Raw genomic sequence first — 27,406 nt, 5'->3', positions numbered from 1 at the left:
CTGAAGTATAAGCCAAATAAAAATAAACCCTCTCCTTCCCAACTTGCTTTTTGGTGATGGTGTTTTGTGGCAGCGATAGAAACCCCTAACTAAGACAGTCCATATGATCGGGATTGATTCAGCACAAGAAAAAGAAGAGAAGAGTTGTAAAAAGCTTGTGTAGAAGTAGGGCTATCCACTCAGAATGTGAGATTGGCGTATATACAAGCCGTATGTTTGTTAGGGAATAGGAAATCCACAATTTCCAAGGATCTCCTTACACATTTTATTAAAGATGTTATTTAAAAAGAGAATGGCAGTTTGGGATCAGAATGGCTCTCGTAGGCTTACATATTTGAATGCTTGCTCCCCAGTTGGTTGAACTGTTTGGGAGGGATGGCGAGGTGTGGCCTTGTTAGGGGAGGTGTATCACTAGTGGCATGCTTTAAAGTTTCAAAAGCCTGGGCCATCCCTAGATAGCTCTCTGCCTCCTGCTGTGGACCAGAGGCAAGCTCTCAGCTACTGCTTCTGTGCCTGCCTGCCAGCCTGTTACCGTGGTTCCCATCATGATGGTCATGGACTCTATAACCTTGAGTCCCATATTAAATATTTTCCTGTATAAGTTGCCTTGGTCATGACGTTTTGTTGTGGCAACAGAAAAGTAAGACAAAAAGGCTGGAGCGATGGCCCAGTGGTTAAGTGTCTATATTGCTTTCCGGGGGACTGGAGTTTGGTTCTTGGCATCTGTGTGCAGTTACAGCCACGTACAACTCAGCTCCAGGAAATTTGATGCCCTCTTCTGGCTTCCATAGTAACTGCACTCAAGTACATAAACACACACAGACACTGAACATTAAGAAAATTTTTTTGAAAAGTTGACTTATTTTTGGTGACTAGATTTATGGTTTTAAATGTAACCACTTCAGTCAGGATACAGGATCACTGTATTACCTCGACTCCTCTTTCTTCCCCTGTCACAGTTTTAAGTCCTTTCTACCTGTCAGTTGCTTTTCTCACCAGTGTGACCAGCTATGAGCAGCAGCTCAAGGGAGGAAGGATGTCTTCTGGCTCATAGTTTTAGGGGACACAGTTCATCATGGCTCCACAGTGGCTAGAGCATGACATGACTGTTGGTTACATTTTGGTGGCTCAGCAAACAGAGAGCCTGAGTAGGAAGTGGGGCTGGGTTACAATCAAAGTCAATCTGTAAAACCAAAATAATGTACATAGACTACATGGAAGCATGGAGTCGTGCACCGCGCAATTGGCTTTTTAGACTCAGCATGGTTGTTTCTGAGGGTCATCCACAGTACTGCTGGCATCCATAATTTGCTGCTCTTTGCTAGCCAATATATCCTAGTGTGCAGTCGTCCATGACATTTGAGGTGACTCCAGCTTCTGGAAATTATGAACACCATTGCTGTGTGACAGAGTACAAGTTTAATTATAAAAGTAGAACAACATGTTTTCACAGTGGAGAAGTGATTAGGCTTAGTATCACTGATAACGGGACAAATCAATATCCTAAGCCTTCACAAGGGTTGCACTGAAAAGGACACAGTGTTGTCTCTGTACTGTTCCTGTCCAAATGCATAACCTGTCTAAGAGCACAAGGAAATGATCAGACAAACCCAAGGCAGGAGCATTCTTTCTAACAAGTGACCGCTACTTTATAAATATGAAAATGCCATGAAGGATAAACAGAGAATAGGGAGCTGTTCTGGACTGAAAAGACAAAACAAAAAAAAAGCACTAAAGATACACGGCATCCATAGGCAGTATGAGCTTAGAATGGACACTTCTTTTGCTTTGTTTTTCGAGACAGGGTTCCTCTGTGGCTCTGGAAGCTGTCCTGGAACTCTGCCTCCCGAGTGCTAGGATTAAAGGCATGTGCCAACCTGGCTTTTTATTTACTTATTTATTTTGAGAATAGATACTCTTACTCAGGGCAGGAAATGCAATTTTGAACATAGCTATGCATCAGTGCTAATCTGACACGCCTAATAAACCCTGAATTAAATGCTTTCTTTTATAAGAGTTGTCTTGGTTATGGTGTCTCTTCACAGCAATAGAAGAGTCACTGTGACAATACATGACACAGCTATACTACTCTTGGACATACACCCAAAAGACTCTATAGTCTACTAGAAAGATACCTACTCATCCATGTTTATAACTGCTCTCTTCACAACAGCCAAGAAACAGCAACAGCCTAGTTATTCACTGAGTGATGAATGAATAGGGCAAATGTGGTAAATTTATGCAATTAAATATTATTCAGCTATTAGAAAAAAGGAAGTCATGAAATTCACAGATTAATAGATGGATCTAGGAATAAAGTCGCCCACAGTGGAGTAACCAGGCCGGAAAGGCAAGGGTCACATGTTTTCTATGATTTGGGAGGTATTAATTTGAATCCTAAGGTATGTGTGTATTCCATTTATAATTACCATAATGGTCAGGAAATTAATAACTATCTATGAGGGCACATTTCAAGGGAGACGGGGATGGTTAAATGAGATGGGGGCCGGGAGGGCAGGGTAGATGAGGGACTGTGGAGAGGGATAACTAACAATAAGGCCTTTTTAAAAAGCATATGTAAATCTACTACTATAGAAACTTCCTAAAATATATACATACTCACATATAAAAGATTTTAAATGGAGTTACCCTATAATGAGGCAAAAACACCTTTAATAGAAATCACAGTCAACAAATGAGAGCCAAGTATCAGAAATGGGAGTGCCTCTTTTTGTGAGTCAATCAGTTAGGTTCCATACACTCCCCAAACATTATAAGTTACTGCAATGCCTTTGGTCACCCTCCAGAACTTGATAGTAAGACACTGTTGCTGAAGACACGAAATACTTGAGTCATAGAACTTGGAGAAATCAAGATGGTACTGACCCATAAGTTTAATACTTACTGACTAATTTTCATAGTGTTAGAAGGTGCTATGTATACTACCAAAGAAAAAGTAACCATCAGTTTTACCCAGCTGTGAACTATAATACCAACCAGCCAGGCAGTACGTGTCCACCAGTACAATAGTGGCATGAATATGGGAGTAACCAACCACTTTCTGCTTGGATTTAAGGACTATTCCACAAACTGAAATTCATACCTGGCATGGTTATCAAAGCCAAGAACCTGTGTCTAGAGAGGTCATAGGCCCTAGAGGAAAAGCTAAGCTATTACTCTGACAAATAGGTACAGTATTAAAACAATCATAATGACTCACTATTCTTTCCATAGATGAGTGCATCTCTCAATCCTCTTTAGAGATGCTTCTTCTTACAATAGATGACAAATAATCAAAACCCAACTGATAAATGTGCAGAAAATATGAGACCATGGAATGCTCAGCCCTAAATGATACATCATCCGCCTGCTATCAAGGTTCAGGATTATTGTAGAAGAACTGGTGGAAAGATGTTAAGAGACAGAGGCAGTGGGTGACTACTGGAGCATTTTTCCAGACACAGCAGAGCAGTTACACATATGGACCCACAATGGTTGTGACGGCACACGGGTCTTTCTCTTTAAACCAGGCTGGCCTCAAACTCAGCTGTCCACCTGCCTCTGCCTCCTGAGTGTTAGGACTAAAGCACCACCACCACACAGTTCTTTCTATGTTCCTCACACGATGCTTCTGGCTTGCTTTTGACTCCTAATCTGAGAATCGCAGGTCTGTTGAACATACCTAAGCCTTGAGTCCAGACCCTTGGTTCAAGAGAATTGGAAAATAGAAATGTGTCTATACAGAATCTATAATGGAAATTAGCTCTATATTCCAAAAAGAATCATAGGGTTCAGATTTGATAAATACAAGAAAATAATTCAGATGCTTATAACAACAGAAGTCTAGTCTGTCCACTATGCCTTGACTTCAGGACCCTGTGTCATAGAATGCCTAGCTGACCACCTTCCTCTATACCACAATGTAGCAACGAGAAAGATTCTGGCATGGGGATGTCTTTTCCATCTTCATTCCTGTACGCAGCTGGCACACAGAGAACTTAAAAAGATACAATGGATGCCTTAAAAAAAACTGAGTACAAGCCAGGTATTGGTGTCGAACGCCTTAATCCCAGCACTCAGGAGGCAGAGGCAGGCAGATCTTTGTGAGTTCCAGGCCAGCCTAGTCTACAGAGTGAGTGCCAGGACAGGCTCAAAAACAATACAGGGAAACCCTGTCTCAAAAAAAAAAAAAACAAAGCAAACGAACAAAACCGAGTAAAACACAGCAGCCTGCAAACACTCACTCTTCCTACCTCGAGATGTTCTCAGTTTCATCAGTTCATGCTACACTCCCTTCTGCAAAACAATTTTCTTTGTGAAATTGTGTTACCAAATGAGAACTCATTGTGGGATGGGAAGTGAGAGTAGCAGTGTCTGGTCTGAATCTGAAGTGGGTGTCAGTGGGCTGTACCCAACAGGCACACACACCCATCATCAGTCACCTTACTCAACATGAAGCTAAGAGATAGCTGTGTCTGATTACATTGATTTGCTTACAAATGCTGACCTGGTTATTAAAGTATATATACTTAATGGTTTTGGACATTATAAAATAGACTATTTGGTTTGGGAGGGTTATTTATATTTGTTTTTATTTTGGTTTCAATTTAAGGGGAGGAGGTAGCGGTCATTGTTGTTCTTGTATTTCCCGGGAATATGACAGAAAAAAAAAAAGTTAAGTCATTAATGTCACCATGACCCAAAAAGAGTTTAGGAACCTCTGAAATATCAGTGTCTGTTGCGTGAAAATAGAAATGTACTGTTCCTCACAGCCATGCATTGTTTGTTCATACGAAGCCTCCACTGTCCTTTCTCAGAGAAGAATGATTTGTGAGTAAAGTCAGAGTAGCAGCTAGGCTGTAGCCTCCTACTCATGTGGTGGATGTCCAGTGGGTGACTGGAATTTCTGGAACGAAGTGAAAGAGCAGGGAGCGACTGGGAGGTAAAAGCCCAGAAGAAATGTTTAGGTGAGGGCTGAAAGCCCCAAGGGACAGGGACAGAGTCAGCAAACATCTACAGGGGACGATTGGGCCCATTATCAATGAAGGCGGCACGCCACTGTGGACAAACACAGGATGTGGTTATGTGTGAGGCAGCACATCTTGGTAAATTATGCCATGGAAAATCCAAGTTTGGAAAGAGCAAACTCCTTCAATGACATTTCCAAAACGCAATGCTATGTTTAGGGATGGGCTTCAAAAAAAAGAATGACAGTACTATGATCTAATACATGTCATTACCCCCTTTCTTCCTGAGAAAGTGTGCATCTATCTAGCAACCAGCATTATATAATTATTCTGTTTTTCTTGTATTCCTTTGGAATATGGTGGGGAAAAATCATTAAAACATTATAGCACCATGACCCCAAAAGAATTTGGGAACCTTTGAAATAACAGTATCTGTTGATAGTAAATATATATGTTTGGCTAGCCATGGTGTTGAACTTATTTATTTTTTCATTTATTTACTTATTTGTTTTTTGGAGACAGGGTTTCTCTGTGAAACAGTCCTGGCTATCCTGGAACTCACTCTGGAAACCAGGCTAGCCTCAAACTCACAGGTGTTGCACATATCTAATCCCAGCACTTTGGAGCCAGAGGCAGGAGTATCTCCGTGAGTTCAAAGCCAGCCTAATCGACATGGCAAGCTCCAGGATAGTCAGGACTACAAAAACAATCCTGTCTTACTTAATCAAACAAACAAACAAATATAAAATATATTGTTCTAATATTTTCAAGTTTTAAATAAGAATTTCATTGCTTTAGTAAGAACTAAAATAAGCAGCAGGTGTGGTAGGGTACATCTTTAATCCCAGCACTCAGGAGGCAGAGGCAGATAGAGCTCTACATATTTGAAGGTCTGGTCTATATAGCAAGTACCAGGACAGCCAGTGTTACATATCAAGACCATGTCTCTGAAAGGAAAGAAGGAAGAAAGAAAGGAAGAGGGAAAGGGAGAGAGAGAGAGAGAGAGAGAGAGAGAGAGAGAGAGAGAGAGAGAGAGAGAGAGAGAGAGACTTTTAAAAAATATAATAATGCTCTTGGTGCTTTTCAAACAAAATGCCAACATGCACTATTGTCAGAAAGGAATTAGATTTGACAGATTCCCAGTAACACATATTTATAAACTGTATTTAAATATCTCAGTGCTTTTGCTTGGTGTTTTAGTGAAACAAAGAGTCTCAAGAGTAAATTGAAATATTAACAACCAAACTCTAATGCCCAAGGTTTGAGGCTGGTGTCCTCCTAACTTTATATTTTATCAAAATATCTGAGTCGTCATTGAGTATGTCACCCTCCTGGCTCTCCTTTGCTGATCTGATGATATTTTCTGATTTTAGAGTTCCATGTGTAAGAGAGGGTAGGAGAGAGAGCAGTCAGAACACATTATACACTTAGGAACAGTGTATAGGAACAGACTTAACTGCTATTTCAAGTCTTCCAGCCTGTAACATTGCTTGCTTAAGTCATTGCAACCACCTGAATGGATGGATGCTCAGACTCTAGGCTTTCTCATCCACCTACTCACGGAACCCTCCCTGTTAGAAGACCTGCATACCTCTCTATCATATTAGGATCACACTTGCCAGGTGTGGCATACCCTCCACTGGCATGTCCTCACCTCCAAGGAAACAAAGCAGTTTTTTCCACCCTTTGACTGGGCACAGACATTGCTTCTCCCCACCCGCCCCCATTCGCGGCTATCCATTGCTAGCTGTGTTAGAAACAGGTACACAGGAAAAGAGTGATCGTGGGTCTGTGGTTAGGGTCCTGCTGCTTTATGTTCTTCCAGTTCTGTTTCTACGTTCTTTCAGGGTCTTCCCAGCACTGTATGGTCACCGGGGACAGGGACTGTGTGTGTGTGTGTCAATCCATTGTTAAACCACTCCTCTCCCATGTGTTGCCACACATAAGTGATAAGAGAAGTAATGAGAGAGAATAAGACATAAAAATATGAATTTAAAACTAACATTTGAGCATATGATTTCTTTGGAGTTCAGCAAAGTGACTTAGTAAGATTTTTTTTTGTAGGGTGTTTCCTTGTGAACAATGGAACAAGTATATTTGATCAGTGATTACTCAGAGTAGTACAACCTTAGTTACACAGAGACCCAGCTGATGCTTTAAAAGTATCACTTAAGATAAGCTCAGTTTCTGTTATGTACAGGAAAGGGAGCTTCTTCCAGTAACATCTTTTCTTGTGCTGCTGGTTGTCTTTTATAATCCAAATTTATATTAATATGTATACATTCAAATGTAGAGAGATATTAATGCATAGCCATTTGTGGGTATTTGTGTGCAATTTATACATATATGTTGTCATGCAAGCAGAAATGTGTATATAAGATAATTAGTTCATAATATTTTTGGAATCTACAAAATATTTCTATTCCAAAATTATTTTTTCCAGGCAGTGGTGGTACATGCCTCTAATCCCAGTACTTGGGAGGCAGAGGCAAACAAATCTCCGAGTGCAAGGCCAGCCTGGTCCACAGAGTGAGTTGCAAGAGTCCATTACCATCACATTTGGGAGCATGGCAGTGAGCATGGGCACTGGAACAGTATCTGAGAGCTGTATTCTAATCTTCAAGATGAGAGAGAGACAGAGAGAGGCAGAGAGAGACAGAGTCTGGCATAGGCTTTTGAAATCTCAAACAATTTTTTTCAGTGTACATTTTTTTTAAAATTTAAATTTGAAACAAGGTTGTTTTACATGTCAATCCCAGTTCCCACACCCTCCCATCCTCCCGTGTCCCCCGCCCCCACCAACCCCCATCATATCCCCTTTCTGCTCACCAGGGAGCAGACTTCCATGGGGAGTCTTCAAAGTCTGTCATATCATTTGGAGCTGGGCCTACGCCCTCCCCCATGTGTCTAGGCTGAGGGAGTATCTATGTGGAATGGGCTCCCAAAGTCCATTTGTATGCTAAGGATAAATACTGATCCACTACCAGAGGCCCCATAGACTGCCCAGTCCTCCTAACTAACCCCCCTGCTTAGGAGGGCTGGGTCAGTCCTATGTTGGTTTCCCAACTGTCACACTGGAGTCCATGAGCTCCCCCTTGTTCAGGTCAGCTGTTTCTGTGGGTGTCTGTAGCCTGGTCTTGACCCATTTGCTCATCACTCCTCCCTCTCTGGAACTGGATTCCAGGAGTTTGACTCGGTGTTTATATGTGGGAGTCTGCTTCTGCTTCCATCACCTACTAGATGAAGGCTCTAGGATGACATATAAGGTCATCATGAATCTCATTATCACTATTGCTTAGATTGTTAGTTGGGTTTGTCCTCGGAGATCTCTGGACGTTTCCCTAGTGCCAGATTTCTCTTTAAACCTATAATGGCTCCCTCTATCATGGTATGTCTTTTCTTGCTCTCCTCTATTCTTTCCCTGACTCAATCTTCCTGCTCTCTCATGCCCACATCTCCCCTCCTCTTCCTCCTAACTCCCTCTCCCCTGCCCGCATGCTCCCCATTTGCTTGGGAGATCTTGTTCCTTTCCTCTTCTCAAGGGGACAATGTGTGTCTCTCTAGGGTCCTCCTTGTTTCCCAGCTTTTTCTGGTGGTGTGAATTGTAGGCTGGTAATTCTTTGCTCTATATTTAAAATCCACATATATGTGTGTTTTTATGACTGGGTTACCTCACTCAGGATGGTTTCTTCCAGTTCCATCCATTTGCCTGTGAATTTCAAGATTCCATTGTTTTTCTCCGCTGAGTAGCATTCCATTGTGTAAATGTACCACATTTTCTTCATCCATTCTTTAGTTCATTTAGGTTGCTTCCAGGTTTTGTCTATTACAAATAATGCTGTTATGAACATAGCTGAACAGATGTCCTTGTTGTATGAATATGTATCTTTTGGGTATATGCCTAAGAGTGGAATTGCTAAATCTTATGGTAGACTGATTGCTATTTTCCTGAGGAACCACACCATACTGATTTCCAAAGTTGCTGTACAAGTTTGCACTCCCACCAGCAGTGGAGGAGTGTTCCCCTTTCTCCACATCCTCTCCAGCATAAACTGTCTTTGGTGCTTTAGATTTTAGCCATTCTGATTGGGGTAAGATAGTATGTTAGAGTTGTTTTGATTTGTATTTCCTTGATGGTTAAGGATGTTGAGCACTTTCCAAAGTGTCTTTCAGCCATTTTAAATTTCTCTATCGGGAATTCTCTATTTAGGTCTGTGTCCCACTTTTTAATTGGATTATTTGGTGTTTTGGTAATTAGTTTCTTGAGTTCTTTGTATATTTTGGAAATCAGCCCTCTGTCAGATGTGGGGTTGGTGAAGATCTTTTCCCACTCTGTGGGCTGCCATTTTGTCTTGTTGACTGTGTCCTTTGCCTTACAGAATCTTTTCAGTTTCTAAAACATTAATTTTATTGCTTGCTAAAAAACAATTACTAATCTCACTCATGTTCTTAAAAGCACACAAATGCCTTTATTGTTAAACAGTTGGATCTCAAAAATCAGTTTAGAAGCACTTGCCCAAGTTGTTTTGACTGTATCCCAGGGCTCTAATCTACCCACCCATCATGTTGACCTGTCTCTTGTTTTCAAGTCACATCTACTTGTGGCAACTTTGAATGGGCTTGGGAGAAGGAAGGTCCCACCTGTAAGGAAACACCTTCTTCAATACTAGGAGAGACAATGCTTATAACGTTCAAGTCACTGCCTCCCGAATTTCAGTCAGTAATTAAAATGCTTAAATCCAGACAGAGGAACCAAAAGGATATTTAAGAGGCTCTAGAGGCTGATGAAAGTAATTTGATTGATGTTTATCAAGGCCATGAGTCAACCTGGATCTTGGGCATTCCTCCAGGTACATGGCACAAAAAGTAGGGGAGAATCATCCTTATTCATCTACATGGCTGGCTCTCCAGGACGCCTCTCTCTCATAACTTGCATTTCCAATATTATCTCCTAGGGTTTCCTCCCACATCCTATGCCGCTGGCCAGTGCAGTTCTGTATGAAAGTAATTTTGTGGCTTTGTTGTTTTTTTCCCTCTTATTCTCCCAGCATTATCCTTGGTTTTCCTCTTCAGCATGGTTATTTTCTCCATCATTCATGGCCCTCCCCCAATAACACCAGATCCTTTTAAATCTTATATTAAGTTTGTAATCCAAATCTTTCTGTGTGACTTTGGACAAGTTATTTAAATATTTTTATTAAATGAAGAAATTGCTTCCAAATATGAAGGTTGGCTGAGAGGAGAGTGTTATTATGTACCACAGGCTGAATATTTTAAAAGGAGACAAATTTATTTGATTCATCATTGGTCTGGAGGGCTGAATACTTACATTCTGGCAGTGTCCTTCTTAGTTATGTGATGCTATGGAGAGGAAGCAGAAAAGAAAACAGCTGTGAACAAAAATCCAGGAGGTAGGGTGGCCTCTTTTTATGATGAGAACTTGTTTACTCCTGGGTTTAATTTTCTGGTGCTGTAGTTTTATATGTGAGTTACAGCATTAAAGCCATTGCATAAGTGGGCTAGCCATTGTTTTCAAAACAAGACACCCAGTGATTTTGGCTTCCAGAAAAACTGTCCAGACATTTCACAAGTTTATATTCAAATGATCATTTTGAAGTCAGCTTTAATACTTGTATGCTGTCTTGCTGGCCTGCTTTCTTTTACTTCATTGAGCCATCGTCTCGCTAAGGGAGTCAACTATATAGGCTTGCAGTGTTTTTCTCCTGCCAATGAGCAGGGCAATTCACTCACAGAGAGGCACTTGATAGACATGATCACGGACAGCAGGGATACATATGGAATATGGACAACGAAGCTGGTATGGTTGGCTGTGCCTGCTTATAAATAGTCTATCTGCAATTCTCAGGTGTTGGGAAATCATCCTCTGTGTGGGAGGTACCAATTTGTTGCTGAATTTACTTTGCAGCTTGGCCCCACAGCCACTTTGCCCCAAATAAACACACAGGTGCTGTATTAACTATAAAACTGCTGGCTGATGGCTAGGGCTTCTTATTGGCTAGTTCTGTTGTAATTATTAACCCATAACTACTAATCTATGTATTTCTACATGGCCTTATCTTACCAGAGAATGCCTGGCATGTCCTATCTTCCTGGTCTCTACTTTCTGGCAGCCTTTCTTCGCCTCTCTCTACAGCATTCTCCTCATTTCCTAGTCCCACCTATCTTCCTGCCTCTACTGGCCAATGAATATTTATTCATAACCAATAGGAGAAACATATATACAGAAGAACGTCCCCAATCACCAGTTGTTTTTAAATGGGATGGTTAAAGTCATGAGTTTTTGTCACCATTGGTTAGTATGACCACCTGCCCACTGTCTCTGCCTGCCACAAGACTTGTTAAGATTTTGAAATTCAGTTTCTCTGTCTTGTGGCACTAAGTGTGGAACCCAGGGCCATGGACATGCTAGGCAAGCACTCTACACCAAACTGTAAACTTAGCTCTTAGAAATTCCAAATTCTAAGACTTGAGCACAATTCTTGGTTTCCATATCCAATAAGGGCTAATTCTGTTGCAACAAGACATCCAGGATGTAGGCTAGGGGATACTCTGTAGTCTTAGTGGAAACAACATAAGGACTGTCCTGGAGCCTGAGCAAGGAGCCTATAACATTGCTACAGTTTCATAAGACCAAGTGAAATATGTTTGTAGCACTTAGCTCCATTTTCACTGAAGAGGTTCTGTCCTCTGCAATGTGGGAACTGAGTAGTGTACCCAACAGTACCAAAGGGAACTTGACTCCTTAAGAGCAAGGAAAAACTTTGTTTACTTGGAGATTTGAAGCTATTAATTGTTACTCATCCATCACCCACTGCATGAACACGAGGAGTCAAGGACACCTTGTAGTTACACACGAATATAGCTGGAAAGGGTATAAAGTCTTGTCAGAAACTCCCACATTCTCCTTTTGACACATAATGGTGTAATATGTGGCAAGTTGGTCTCAGCTTAAGAGTTGAATGTGGCTCATCTAAAGTAAGGGCTATATATGTCGTTATTTATTTATTTCGCTAGTGATTGGCTCATGAGTTGGAATACCACCCACTCAGTTGTAGTCAGTGAGATACAAGGAGAGGTTTCATGGCAATATTTTGAGGAGTTCTCTTTTTGTAAGTGCTATACTTGAAGTCACTCTAGGTCTTGCGGCATATGAATGGAGAACACATACCTCTGCTCCCCCTACGAGTTGTTTTAAGACTTCAAAGGTAGAAAGGACTGAGGTATGGCATAATGACACAATCTGATGTTGAGTCTGCTGGTTTTGTTCTTGAAATTCACCTCACTTGCAGACTTCCAGTTGTGAAAATGAAAATGTTTCTTCAAAGAACAATGGCTTAAGTATTTTGTAACTCTCCTCCTTCCTCTCTCTCTCTCTCTCTCTCTCTCTCTCTCTCTCTCTCTCTCTCTCTCTCTGTTTCTGTGTGTGTTGCTATGATTTTAAAAAAAGCTGCTTGAGAAAGAAAAGCATCATGCAACAGCGTTCAAATGGAGGGCTTTCTTTTATTAGGGGAAAGAATTGTAAGAAGTGGAAATGGAAGGGGGAAGTTTAGCCTCTGGGGAAGGAGCAGTGGGAGAGAGAGAGAGAGAGAGAGAGAGAGAGAGAGAGAGAGAGAGAGAGAGAGAGAGAGAGAGGGAGGGTGGTGGTGGAGAGAGGGATGGGAGGTGCGCAGGGCCCTTTAAAAGGGAACACAGTGACTAGGCACAGGCAGTGCTCTTAGTGGCAGTAGCTGAGGGCGTATCCTGACAGAACTCCAAAGACAGGACAGTACAGATGCCTAAATAGTAACATGCGCGTCACAAAAATGTCCTTTTTACTCATTCTATGTGACCCTTCAACAATTCCTCTGATTATCTTCTTGGTCCTGAGGTCATGTTTCACATTCATTTAGGAAACTGCTTTATAATGTATGCAGCTGCTTCTACCTGCACTAAGGCGACCTGGACGTTCTCAGGAAATCCCTTTCGACATCCTTCATGCCAAGTTCAGGGAAGTCTGCCCTAATCACCTTTCAGTTTGCTCCTCTCCCAAACCGCGTTCTCATGAACCCTACTTCTCCGTTTTTATGGCCGCAGGGTGCTAGCCCTGGGACATCTGTCACCTGTCCGGCTTCCTTGCTAGGGAAGCCAATGGCATCACTTCTTCTGCCTTCCTATTGGCTCTTCTCTGCGGTCTCACATGAGTTCGGTTGGTTCCTATTTCCTTTGTCTCCTGAACGAGAAAGAACCTGCGTTTTGACCTCCCCTAACCCTGCCCTGCTCCTCTTGTCCTCTGGCCTTCTGCTCCCACAGTTTTTAGCTTTTTTTTTGCAGCTTGTACAACAGGGGCAACAGGGAGGGTTCCGCGGCAGGGAAAGCACACAATTCAACAGTCTGCTAAGGTGGCGGTCCGCAAGGCATACGGACATAAGAGCCATTTAGCCTTTTCTCTGTATGTGAGGGTTTTCACTTGCTGGTGGCGACCATGAGAAATGCAGCCTATTCCCCACGCCTCCTGGGTGCTCTCTCACTCTTAGCCCTATGCCGTGGTTTATTGTTTCCACAGAGAAAAGAGAAATGATGAACAAAACCTACACTAGCTATTTTCTCGTGCAAGACACGGCACCCATGCGGAAGCCAGAGGACAAGTCTTAGGGTCCTAGCGGCTTACTGGGCTGGGTGTGAAGTGCCTTTGCTCACTTGTCATCTTACTGGCCTCTCCATCCACTTCATCTTTCTGCATTTTGCTCCTGTGTCAAAGAAGCATAATGTAGTCATTAATACCTTTCCCCTTCCTTCCCAGGATGTTTATGATCTTGTAACTATTTTTTTTTTATATATCTCTCTCATGTTTTAACTAATGATTAGTCATATCTACAGACATGGCTTTCTCTGTTCTGTTCTCATAGAACCTTTTCACCTACTCCTGTTGGATTCAGTGGAAGGCATTTCCTGAGACACGCCTAATCAAAGTGGGCAGATGCCTACACTCACCAGCTTATGGCGAGGGGGTAGCCGAGATCGTGAAGGGCTAGCATTCAGCTGCCCATGGAGAGTTCCAGCAACTTGCTTGCCCCCTGACCTTTTCTTTCCTCTTAACTCTCTGTGACTGGCTTTTGATGAAAGGTTTTGGTAAGTGGGGAGAGCCCTCAAGGTGGGCAGAGTTTCTGCATAGCTCTGTCTGCTTGGTGGGTGTAAGTCATTTACTGCAAATCTGCCTTTGTAGTGATTGATTGTCAACACAAGGGAATCTTGTTAAAACGGTTAAAAGTTTCAGGAATCAATGAGAGATTGCAGGTGAATTTTGACAAAAGGACAAGAATCAGGGCAGCTCCAGAGCATGACTGGGAGAGTGGTGACATGTGGACAGCTGGCCCGGGGGTGAGGGGGGAGTGGGGGAAAGGCTGTGTCTTCACTATAGCCACCACCGTGATAACTGTGACAGTGCATGCATCCTTCGTGTTCTTCCAATTCAAAATCCCAGACCAGTGCCTCTGGCTTGTATTGGGAGTTTCAGGATAGGAGTTAAGATGGCAGTACGTTGGGTGGGAAGGCATGCTTTCCTTCATGTCTTATAGTGGGAAGGGGGATGCTACCTCCAGGCAAGACAACTCTAGTGACTTTCCAACATGCACACACATCGCTTCCGGCATATGTACATTTATAAGAGATTTCCGCCTTAATGTAATGCCTGAAAACAAATTTATCCATTCCCCCCAAGTTCTTGATTCATAAGGGCTAGGACTGTGGCTCAGTGGTAGAGTATATGGTTAATATGAATGAGATCCTGTACTTCATTCACAACAGCCAAAGAATCCCTGTATTGAAAGATGGCTCCATGGGTAAAGCATTTGCTGCTCAAGCAGGGGAACTGAGTGTGGAGGCACAGCATCCACATGCAACCACACAGTGTGCACCTTAGCACTGGAGTAAGGGGCCATGAGAGCTTGTTGCCCAGCCAGCATCCCAGTCTACCTGAGACACTGGCCGCCTGGATCAGTGAGAGAGATCCTGTTCACAAACCCAAGGTGGACAGCGATAGAGGACAGTCCCCGCTGTCAGCCTCTGGCCTCCAGACATGCATGTTTGGGAAAGAGTGCCCACATATATGCGCTCGTGCACACGCACATGCATATGCACATGCACATACACACACAATTTTAAGAAGTTCCTGACTATCCTGGCTGGCTGTAACTTTTTCAATTAGTTTCTGCTTACTTTACTGGAAAAGGGAATTGCTGCAATTTTCATTATAATGTGGGTAACATTTAAAATGGTGGCATCCATTGCCTCTGCAAATGATTCCAAGCAAGATGACAGCTTTCAGGGTAAACAAACAATGGGCTAATCACCTTAAAATATATGATACCTTTAATCTAGTTTCCAACTGATCACTTCTATTTCTTTCACCAGATTTTTTTTTTTTTTTTTTGTATAGGAAAAGAGGCAGAGGAAGGGAATTCAAGGATGATGTATGAACATTACTTCTACAAACTATAGGATAGCCCGAATTAAAAAGATTCCCTGTAGCTGGGTTTGGTGGTGTATGCACTTGGAAAGCAAAGGCAGGTGGAGCTCTGGGAGTTCAAGGCCAGCCTGGTCTACAGAATGAGTTCCAGGAAGCCAGAGCTACACACAGAAACCCTGTCTCAAAAAAGCCAAACCGGATCACACAAAATCTGTGTAAATAAAGAGGAACCAGGCCACCAGCTCCTGAACCTAGTTCCCTAACGTGCTCTTTAAGAAAATCTTTATTTTTGTTTTGAATGCATGTATGTATGTGCACCACATGTGTTCCTTGTGCTGACAGAGGCCAGAGAAGGTTATCAGATCCTCTGGAATTACAGCCAGTCATGAATTATTCATGTAAATTGGAACCAAACCTATGTCTTCTGTAAGAGTAGTACGAGCTCTTAATCACCAATCCATGTCTCCTAATGTACTCTTGAAAGGTAATTCTGGGGTCAGCAGATGGCTCGGCAGGTAAAGGCACTTGCAATGACACTTGATGGTCCAAGTTCAGTTCTATACAGTGGCAGGAGAGAGCTGATTCCCACTAGTTGTCCTCTGACCTCCACCAGTGCACTCTGATGCATGCATGTACACGGGCACACACACACACATACACTAACTAAAATGTAATAAAATAAATGTGAAGAGAAGACAGTCCATTCTGCATAGGTAATTTTGGTGTGGCAAACACACGGGCCTCACATGGAGAGACCCTTCTCCAGCAGTGAACATGCCTGCCTTATCCCCTCTGTGTCTAGCGAGGGCATGGGAGCCCCTGGGAACAGGGAACATTGTTGGAACTACTTATTTTCTTCACATGCTATCATTATCATGACATCACATGGGGCTTGGGCAGACACTTGTTTACCTCTTTTACAGTCTGGCAACTTCATGTTCAAAATCTTTAATTAAAAGCCACATTTCTCTAGACTGTTCTGACTCTACAGCAAGAATGACACATGCCCACTTGCAGACCTCAGTCTACACCTACTTGTTGAGATTTTTCTCTGTTCTCTCAACTGTTACAGTTGTCAGTGACAGAAGACAAATCTGCTTTAAATAGGAATGTTCACCAGTCTTTGGGGACTCCAAATCATTTAATATATAACCCAACACCATGAGACAGACCCCAGTGGGTGAGAAATCCAATTCCCTTAGTCTTCAATGTCGGGAATAGGGCTCCACACCATTTCATAAATATTCAAAGATTCATTTATTGCAAAGATCATAAAGCCTTACTAGTGTACATGTACTATATATTCACCATGGCTCGATGGTTCCATATATTATTTTGTGTTTCTTATTTGTTTGCATTCCTGTGCTTGGTCCTTACAGTTTGCAGGTTGGTGACATGCAGAAAACTGCATTTCTGTCTGAGGCCTGGCTCTATCTCTTTCTTCTCTGTTTTATGTCTTACACCATCCCGGTGTTTGCTTTTGATGCCCTGAACTGATGCAAGCGATAGTGAAAGCGATCCACGAAGCAGTGACCTCATAGTGCGGAATGATCAACCACTCTCTGCCAGCTTTCACATTATGCCCAATAGCAAAACCTCGCGGTTACGGCTTCTTCTGTATGTGTGCGCACATGTGTGCATGCTAGAGTGCACTCACATGCGTATATGCAGAGGCCAGAGATCAGTGCTGGTGTCTTCCTCAGCTGCTCTTCATCTTCACTTGTGAGAAAGTCAGTGAGGAATTTCTCACTGAACCCGAAACTCACCCAGTAGACTGCTCTGCTAGTTAGCTTTTAGGGACCCTCCTATCCCCGCTTCTTCAATGGTGACATCATAGGTGCTACGCCAGCTGAGATTCAAACTCGGGTGCTCACGCTTGTGTGGCAAACACTTTATCCTCCAAACCACCTATGTGCTCCTCCCACGCCAACTTACTGCTTCTGTAAGCATCGTGGTTGTGGAATTTAATGTGTAAGTACAGGAACATGCTTAGGTAGAAACAGAGGTAGATATACACACACAGGGATTTTCATACGATGAAATTACACAGCATAATTGAAGATCAACAAGCAAGGTCACACCTGTGGTGTGTCCCCAAGTATTTCCTCTTTAATAGAACTCTCTGTTCTCAGGAGAAAGAAACATTTCTACAACTTTTATTGGAAGACTTTGCATTTGTTCATAGTTTTTTTTTAATAGTTTGTATTTATATGACATCTAAGATTGCATCATTCAAACACAGTTTTTTATTTATTTACTATGTATAGATGGAGGCAGGCTTTATGTCTGATAGTGTATATCTGTTACTGTTTTTGAAATTCATAAATTCATTCATGCACACATTTATGTATTTATTTTATTTTGAAGATGTTATTGACAAGTACTGTATTTATACCATTTCTACCTATCTCTCTTCCTTACACACACACACACACACACACACACACACACACGGGGGGGGGGGAGGTTAACATTTCTCCTGCTCTCGGCATTATTTAAAACATATCTTGATCAAGCCGACCCCTTAGTCTCTGCTTCAACCACCTCCCCCAGGATCTCCCATCACATCTCTTTTCCATCTTCATATTCTTCTTTTACTTTGATTAATTAAATTCAGGGAGTTTAATTAGTGCTGCCTAGTGTTTAGGTGTGAGGTCATTCACTGGGGCACCAAGTGTCACTTCTTTGAAGAAAATCAACCCTCTCTCCCCCAGCAGCCTCCAACAGCCAGTAGCGTCTCAGCTGGGGCGGGGCTGGATTGTTTTTAAGTGGCTTCATCTTATACAGGTCTTGTATAGATAAGTGTGCAAGAGCCACGCCATGACCAAAGGGCAGCATTTACAGCTTCCCTCCCTGCCTTCTTGTTCTTGCATCCTTTCCATCTCTTCTTCCTGGATGTCTTCTTAGCCTTGGGGTGGTAATGGGATGGCCTGACGAGTGCTGTGGTGTAGACATCCAATCTATAGCTGAGCACTCATAGTTGCTTATTACCTAATGCAATGAGAAGCTTCTGTGACCAATGGCAGGAAGAGTCCGAGTCTGCAATATTCATGTCGCCTAGGCTACTTGCAGGAAAAGACTTTGTTGAGAGCTTTGTGGTTTTTAAGATATAAATGTAAAATTAAAATCACATTGTAATTTTCTTCTGTTTCAATCCTGATACTCCAACAATCTGGATAAGTGTACATATGAATTTCCTGGCTTAGAAATTTTATGCTTTTATTAATGTCTTAAATTTTAATTAAAAAAAAAAGCATTTTTTTTTTGTTATGTTTTGTACTGGGTGCTTTTTGTGTCAACTTGACACAAGCTAGAATCACCAGAGAGGAAGGAGCCTCAGTTCAGGAAATGCCTCCTTGAGATCCAGCTGCAAGGCATTTTGCCTTTTTGTGATTAATGGGGGCAGGCCCAGCCTACGGTAGGTGGTGCCATCCCTGGGCTGGTGGTCCTGGGTTCTATAAGATGGTGTGCTGAGCAAGCCAAGGGAAGCAAACCAGTAAGCATCTCCCCTCCAAGACCTCTGCATCAGCTCCTGCTTCTGGGATCCCGCCCTGTTTGAGTTCCTGTCCGGACTTTCTTCATTAATGATCAGCAATGCTAAAGTATAAGCCAAATAAACCCTTTCCTCCCCAACTTGCTTTTTGGTCAGGGAAATTCTTTTGGGGATTGATTGTAATTACAGGTCTGATTTCAGCTCTTTTTCACACCCCCCCCCCCCCGCCCCTTTGTTTTTATCAAGACAGGGTTTCTCAGTGTGATAGTCCTCGCTGTCCTGGAACGCCATTTGTAGACCAGGCTGGCTTTGAACTCACAGAGATCCACCTGCCTCTGTCTCCTGAGTGCTTCAACCCTACTTTCCAAGACACTCTTTTTATTGTGTAGACAGTATTAAAATGTCAGAGGTAGGGACAGTTTGTGTTTTAGGTTCTAAAAATCATCCTTCCCTTGTTTGGAACGGAAGTTAGTTGAATCTTGTCCGTGTTTGTTTTCACATTTGTCAGGCCAGTTACTGTGTTTCTATACACCTGGATAGGATTTTGAAGCATTAATTATTATCTGCTGATTGCTATGAGCTTAGTGCATATTCAATAGTGCTTCTACCAATAGACCAGCTTTAATGGATCCCCTGAGTTATTTATTTTCTTGTTTTCCCCCTTAGTTTAAAGTCTTGTTGGGGGAATAACCTTTAATAATATTTTATATGATTCATTCATCAAAGTGTCTACAAAAGTAAGCATTTTAAAAGTGCACATCTAAGATGTATAATTCTAAAACTATGTGATGCACCAGAGAACCATCGGCACACCAATACATACCATCCCTTGAATTCTATCTCTCACCAGAATGTGAATCAGAGACTGAAACTGAGATAATAAAATTTATTAACAGTATGTAAGTTCAATCAAAATTTAAATGTCCTTTTAATGTGCATGCTACTGTTAAAAATCTCATCAGCATCAATGTCTCCTTCAGATCCTGCTCTATTCCCCTTAGAATGAATCTTTTTCTTCTAGTTGTTGCTATGGTTACCAGTCACTGTGTATCTCTAGCTTTCTGCCCTGGGCTTCTGTCTGGCAGCTGTGAGGGATGCCTGTGGGAACACATTCAGATATTCTGATGCACAGACAGATCCAAAGGTGAAAATATTAATATTTCATTTGACATCACTTGACCAGTGGAAGATGGGAGACTTCCCTCAAGTGGACAACCTGGGACTACATTCTGTAGATTCTCCATTTTTAGTGAGAGCAAGAAGGCTGTATTGATAACACACTTTTGGTTTGGCTTTTTCGGTTCTGCTTTAGCAAGTTCCTTATTCTTGTTCCTTTGGTTTACATTCCCACCCTCAAGTTACATCCATCTTGTTATTGGAAACTCAGTGAAAGATAGAGACCCAAAATTGCCATCTCATAGAATTGTTGGCAAAGATGCCTCACCACCATGCAGGGTGTCACCTTTATTAGCGAGTTAGCAAATCTTACTTAAAACTACAGGTGCGGTTGAAACAATGTGGTCCAAGCCCAACAGTGGGACTTAAGAAGATTCCAGAGCTTAGGAGATATCTTCAGTGGGGGGGGGGCAACGCTGTGATTCTGTTGGGGAAGTCTTAAAGTCATGGGCGTGGAAGCACTTTGAATGGGCAGGAAGATGAAAGCTGGCACTGTAGGAACGAAAAACAAGGCATAACTTTGAACTTTACGAGCAGCTATTTTTTTCTTCTCTGTTTAGAGTTCTGCATTATCAGCGTGTCCCTTCTCAACTGTGAAGAGTATTGTGTCATTAACAGATGTTTTAGAGTCACGTGGACCCAACTGGTAAGTGAATGAGGAATCTGCAGTCTTCTGTGGGTAGACTAGATGATTAGTAGGTTCTTCAAATGCTACTTGAACAAAACCCATCCTTCCTCAACCGATAAACCAAAAAGATACTCTTTTTTTAAACGTATTTATTTATCATATATATTCAGTATTCTGCTGGCATGCATGCCTGCACACCAGAAGATGGCACCAAATCTCATTATAGGTGGTTGTGGGCCACCATGTGGTTGCTGGGAATTGAACTCAGGACCTCTGGAAGTGCAGCCAATGCTCTTAACCTCTGAGCCATCTCTCCAGCCCCCAAAAGATACTAAAAATAAAAAATACAGAGAGGTTAAAAAGTCCCTTACATACCCCAATTCTTGTTCCTTTTTTTTTTTTTTTGACAGTACACATTATCATTAGGTGGGGAATTTTTATTGTCTCTTTCATTCACAGTGAATGAAGGATAAACCCTTCTCATTGTAGAGAATACTGGTTTGATTTTTTAGCTATTGATTTTTAGGAGTTATTCTTGTGAGAACTGGAAATCTAATCTTCCTTGAGGAAGGGTTTATCAGTTGGATTAGTGTATAAATTCATTATATCATGAGAGGTTGACCTTTCTATGAAGCACAGCTTCCTGTAAGCTCAAGCTTATTACATAAATAACAGGGGGCTGTAAAGAATAACAACAACAACTACAACACATTATTAAGAATTTATGATGGCCTGGGCAGTGGTAGTGCACACCTTTAATACCAGTACTTGAGAGGCATAGGCAGGAGGATCTCGTGTGTTGGAAGTCAGCCTGCTCTACAGATTTAGTTCTTGGCCAGCGAAGGCTGCACAAAGAAACCCTGTTTGGAAAAGCAAAAGCAACAACACAAAGGGGTTTAAAATGGATAATCTTGATACTGTGGCTACTTTCCACATGCCTTCCATTTCTCAAAACAAGTCTGTTCCAGGCGGTGGCGGTGCACGCCTTTAATCTCAGCACTCAGGAGGCAGAGGCAGGTGGATCTCTGCGAATTTGAAACCAGCCTGATCTGCAAAGCAAGTTCCTGGACAGCCAGGACTGTTACACAGAGAAATCCTGTCTCAAAAAACCAAAACCAAAACAAACAAACAAAAAACCCCAAAGGGGTGGGGTAGTCTGCCAGGAAATACTATTATCTTCACCTTCTACTTAAAGAAAACACTTAATTCAAGGGCGAACAGCTTGTAAATGACTACTTCAATTAGGATTATGTCTCGAACTACCCCTTACCCCTCATCACTGTTAGCACAAATCATTCAGAATTGTGCATATACTTGTGACCCAAACTGGGGTGAGCCCTTACACCGCACAGTGAATTCCTTGAGTCGTTTATGTGTTCATTCTGTAAGAAGAGCAGAAGACTTGAAGGTTGGCTTCATCAACGTCAGTCAGTGAGTTTGCGCTGCTTTGGGTCTGTAACAGATACGAAGCCCGCTGAAGCCTTTAGGCACGATGAAAAGGTTCTGCCTGTCTTGACGGTAGTGTTTCTATCAAACACACGTCAGAACTAGTTCCATTTCCCACTGTGGCCCCCGAGGGTCTGACTAATGTTACTCTTCTCAGGGAACTGCACAAATCTCTAGGTTAAGCAATGTGCAAAACAGCTGAAGTGGAAAAAAAAAAAAAAAAAAAAAAAAAAAAAACTTCTGCCTCCAAGGGCTTATCGTATGCACAGTACATTTTTGGGATTAAGGAGACCTAAAGATAGCCCTGCGGGGCTGACCATGAGAAACATCCATGCCTCAGTGAATCAACAAACCAAACTTAAATGGAAAATAGGCGTGTTTTACGGTAAATCAGTTCCATTTGTTAGATTTCCTCCAGCGGGATGAAAGCAGCTCTGATAAGCTCGGGAATGACATTGTCTATTGATTCTGATGTTTGCTTGCTGTCCTCGCATTTGCCATTCTTTGCTCATGGGACAGTTCTCTGTACCTCCAGTATTCAGGAAGGGGAACAATCACCTCAAATGTAGCTTTGTTGATTTTAGGAAAACATCTTTAATATTTCTTCTCCCCTAGCTTCTAATCCCTTCCCTTCCCTCTCCTGCCCTCCCTGTCTTTCTTCATCTCTCTCTCTCTTTCTCCCTCTTTTTGTTTGAGACAGGATTTCTCTATGTAACCTTGGCTGTCCTGGAACTCTTTCAATAGACCAGGCTGGCTGCAAACCCATAGAGATCCACCTGCCTCTGCCTCCCAAGTGTGAGGATTAAAGGTGTGTGTCACAACTGCCCAGCTCATAATCCTTGACATTTCTACATCACAGAACCTAAGAATAGACAGAACAGGGACGTGGTGGGCTCACTTTATCCGCATGCTTGCCAGCACAGTGGCCGAAAATTCCTCTTCTGTCTGGAGTCCCCAAACATTCAGCTTTCTCTTTTACACCCACTCCCTGAAATTTATCTCCAAAACAAAACTAAAGGCATGCACTGCCACCCAGCTCAATATTTTTTAATGAAGTTCAATTTCAAAAAATGAGTCCTTTAGAAACTCCTGTTATGAATTTATATGAGGTTCTTTGCACTTATCAGGTCTCTATGGTTGTATGTCAATGGCATTCAAGGGAAGTCGAAAACTACTTTTATAATAGAGAATTTGGGGGACTAGGGACATTCATCTACCAGGACTCAGCATCTGATGATGGAAATTGAAAAAACAAAAACAGCGACCCTTTCCCGCTGCTCTCTGAGAAAGATAAATTGATGATGAGAAACTCTCAGCTCTCCAGACATCTACTTTATGTCTAATTAGAACACAATATTTTGCATTTCTGAAAACCCAGCTGCCACCAGGCAGTCAGAATCTTCAAGAAAGGCTGTTGTCTTCTGGGTGACACAGGAGCCGCAGAGCACAGCCATAATAGAAAAGTTATGTGTGTATCTCCTTTGTTATTTTCATATCTCCTTTGCCAGTTTGCTTTGTAATGTCTATCACATATTGAAAAGCTAAGAAAACTCAAGTCTTACTGTGTTCATGGCTTTGAAAATAATGGCTGCTTACTAATTCACTGCAGAATACATACTTCCAAGGCATTATCATTTCCCTACTGTTGTAAACACTAAAGTCTTTTCGTCTCTAGACTTTGCCTGCCTTTTCCTCTTCCACTGACAAAAGAAATACAAAGTACGACAGGGGAGATCCAGTCCAGTGTAGTTTGAACTTGGTATTTCTATCATTTTTTTTTGGTTAGAGAAAGTTTTCAGTTATGAAAAAACATGGATATATTGTGTTAAAAAAAAATTAAAAACCCCTTACTGAAACTATGAAATATGCCAGAATCACTCAGTAGACCTAGCTACCCAGGTAGTCATGAAGAAGAATGTGAAAGGAAAGTTTTGCAACATCACATTTAACTCTTAATTCCATATTAAACACATGCATATATTTAAACACACATACAATAAATATGCATGTAAATTTAAATATATAAATATGCACATACACACACGCATATATATTTACTTATAGATGGATATTAGGAGGAATTGACACCCTGGAAGCTGGAACCAAGTCAAAGATCCTCTGTTGTGAACACATCCCAATTGTGTAAGGGATAGATTACTGAAAACACCATGCCAGCAATGAGGTCATCTTCTCCCTCCCAGTGTCTGTTGAGAAGGGCAAGGATCAACTGGACCCAGAGGATGGTGGAGTATTGAGGCAAGTAGACCTACTCCCCAGTGTCGTTTGATGGACCTCCTGCAAATAGCCTTCCTTCAGGCCCAGGGGCTGGATTTATGCCTTTGAAAGTCATTCTTTCAAAAATTAAGGTGCTGGGTGCTAGTGCTTCCTGTTAAGTTCCCAGAGTCATTAGGGACAGAATGGATTTCCTCAAAATATAATATAGTGATAGATTTGAAAATATAATGTCTCAAGGACTCACTTTATATTTTTTATTTCTTTACTTATTAACATCCTCTTACTATGTTGCTCAAGTTGGTCTCCAACTCCTGAACTCAACTTCCCACTTTAACCTCCTGAGTAGTTTAGACTATAATATATCATTGTGCTCAACTCTACTCTAGTTTCTATGAGGGTAGCAATGTACATGATTAAAATGTTAGTTTATGAGGAAAAGTTAAGACAAAAACCAAGTTAACTGTTCCAACTTTTCAATTTCCTGAAAAGGGTACCAAGAGACCTTACCACAGTCAAAACTTCCTGTTATTTCATCATATGGCCAGCCAGGACAGCCAGGGCCATACAGAGAAATCCTGTTTGAAAAAAACAAACGACCAATTAACCAACCAAACAAAAACCCCAATCAACCAATGAACTAACCAACCCTTTCTCGATTTTCTGCATTTGATATTTGCTTTCTTTCTTTCTTTCTTTCTTTCTTTCTTTCTTTCTTTCTTTCTTCTTTCCTTCCTTCCTTCCTTCCTTCCTTTCTTCCTTCCTTCCTTTCTTTCTTTCTTTTTTAATTTTGATTTCTCAAGACAGGGTTTCTCTGTATTGCTTTGGAATCTGTACTGGCACTCACTCTGTAGACCAGGCTGGGTTTGAACTCACAGAGATCCTCCTGTCTCTGCCTTCTGAGTGCTGGGATTAAAGGCATTCACCACCAACACCTACCTAGTATTCTAACTATATATTCCTGTCCACCTGACTGAACTTACCACCTATATTTTCACAGACCCATTTTATTTATTTATTTTTAATCTTACACCAAGAAAAACTTTTTATCAGACCTGTTTTATTTAACAGAGCTTTTTATAAGGTCAACACCCAGCATTCGTTTATCCTGCTATTGCTGTAGTTACTTTCAGAACTGAGTCACACAGTGATTGAACAATGATTTTCTATGGATTTTTCACACACATCTTATGTTCAGAGAGCTTCTTGTGTTAGACTTCTCCTTCAAGGCTACAAATGTACCAGCTTCCCCATGTGCCAGGGCTGCCAGGAGATTTTGACTTTACCATGGCGAGAAAGTGATACCCATTCAACAGAAATCATACTTTGAATCTAGACTTTCCTCAGGTCCACAACTTGTGAAAGATAGTCTGTCTTCATGCTGGACGATGGCAGCTGGCTGCAGCTCCCAGTCAGACGTCATTTGTAGGGAAACCAACAGTTGATCTGTACTATACTGAGTTGCTGAGCTATGGCTTCCAAGTGTTTAGCTATTAAGTGCACTGACATCTTAAAAACACTTTAAACATGTGATTTGTTGGTTGGGGTGTAGCTCTGGCTCATGCCTATTTGTAGAGTGAAGAACAGACATATGCCTGCTTGGCTCTGTTGATTTGGACTTCCACCCAAACAGTACACCATGGCAGGAACTTGTAGCATGGAGGCCTGCTCACCACATATAGGCTAGGCATCAGACAGAGAGAGGCAGATGCAGGCCTATTTTCCATTTCAAAGGCAGAACTGCAGAACATTTGTCCACTAGGTCCTGCCTCGTGTGCTAGTCAGTCACTCGTCTGAAGTTATGGAAAGCCATCATGACCAAGGCAACTCTAGTAAAAAGGAAACATTTAAAAGGGGGCTTGCTTACAGAGACTTAGTCCAGCATCTTTGTGGCGGGGAGCATGGCAGCATGTAGGTGTGGTGCTGGAGAAGCAGCTAAGTGCTTCATCCTGACCTCAAAGCCCATTGCCAGGGAGACACCCCCTCCAGCAAAGCCACACCTCCTAATCCTTCTAATCCTTTCAAAGGGTTCCATTCCCTGGTGACCAAGCATTCAAATACACAAGCCTATGGGGCCCTCTTATTCATACCTCCACAGTCCTCTAGGCTCCATCACCTCCCACCAGGGCCAATTGCTGATGACTATGACCTCAGCACTTGGACCTGTAGGGACCCTTCTGTATTCAAACTATAGCAGACATCAGAGAAATATGCCTTTGGTAGAAACACCCTCAGGAGACATAAAACCAAAATCAGTTCTTGCTCTGCTCTCGGAGGCAAAAGGAAAGGAAGACAGTTTGGGACACTGGCAAAATATGACATTTTTTTTTTCCCGGCGGGGGGGGATGGTGGGATGGTGGCATTGCTTTTCAAAGTCTCAGAGGGGACTGGGGAGATGGCTCTGTGGGGAAAGGACTTGCCACACATGTATGAGGGTTAGAGTTCATATTCCCAGAACCCAGGTAAATGCATGGTAGGCATGACAGTCTGCCCACAATCCCAGCATGTGGGAGGCAGAGGCAGGAATCACACTGGCTAGGTAGACTCGCTGAATGGGCAGGCGTTGGGTTCAAGCGAGCGATCCTGTCTCAACATAATAGCATGAAGAGAGATCAAGGAAGACAGCCAACATTAGCCTCTAGACTCTACACACATGCACATATAGATTCTTTATACATATGAACATATGTACATCCCCCTGTACATGAACATGTATGCACATGTGTGCCCACATATACATACGCAGCAAGAAGAAAAAAAATAAAAGTTTCAGCAAACAATTAATGGTGGCCAAAGAGAGAAAGACAAAGAGACAATTAAGCATACTCAGAAAAAAAAATGACTAACATTTGGTGAATATGAATAAAAAGAATGTAACAGTTCCTCATTAAAACTTACAGTTTTTTTTATGGCAGTTATTAGAAGATAAGTTGATTTTAGAAAGAGTGGGGTACTGAAATTTTGTAAGCCTGATGCATTTGGCCATCAGCTAGTGTCAA

This window comes from Phodopus roborovskii, unplaced genomic scaffold, assembly GCF_943737965.1.
Source record: "Phodopus roborovskii unplaced genomic scaffold, PHOROB, whole genome shotgun sequence".
Taxonomy (NCBI): Eukaryota; Metazoa; Chordata; class Mammalia; order Rodentia; family Cricetidae; genus Phodopus; species Phodopus roborovskii.
This window is presented reverse-complemented; position numbering follows the sequence as displayed.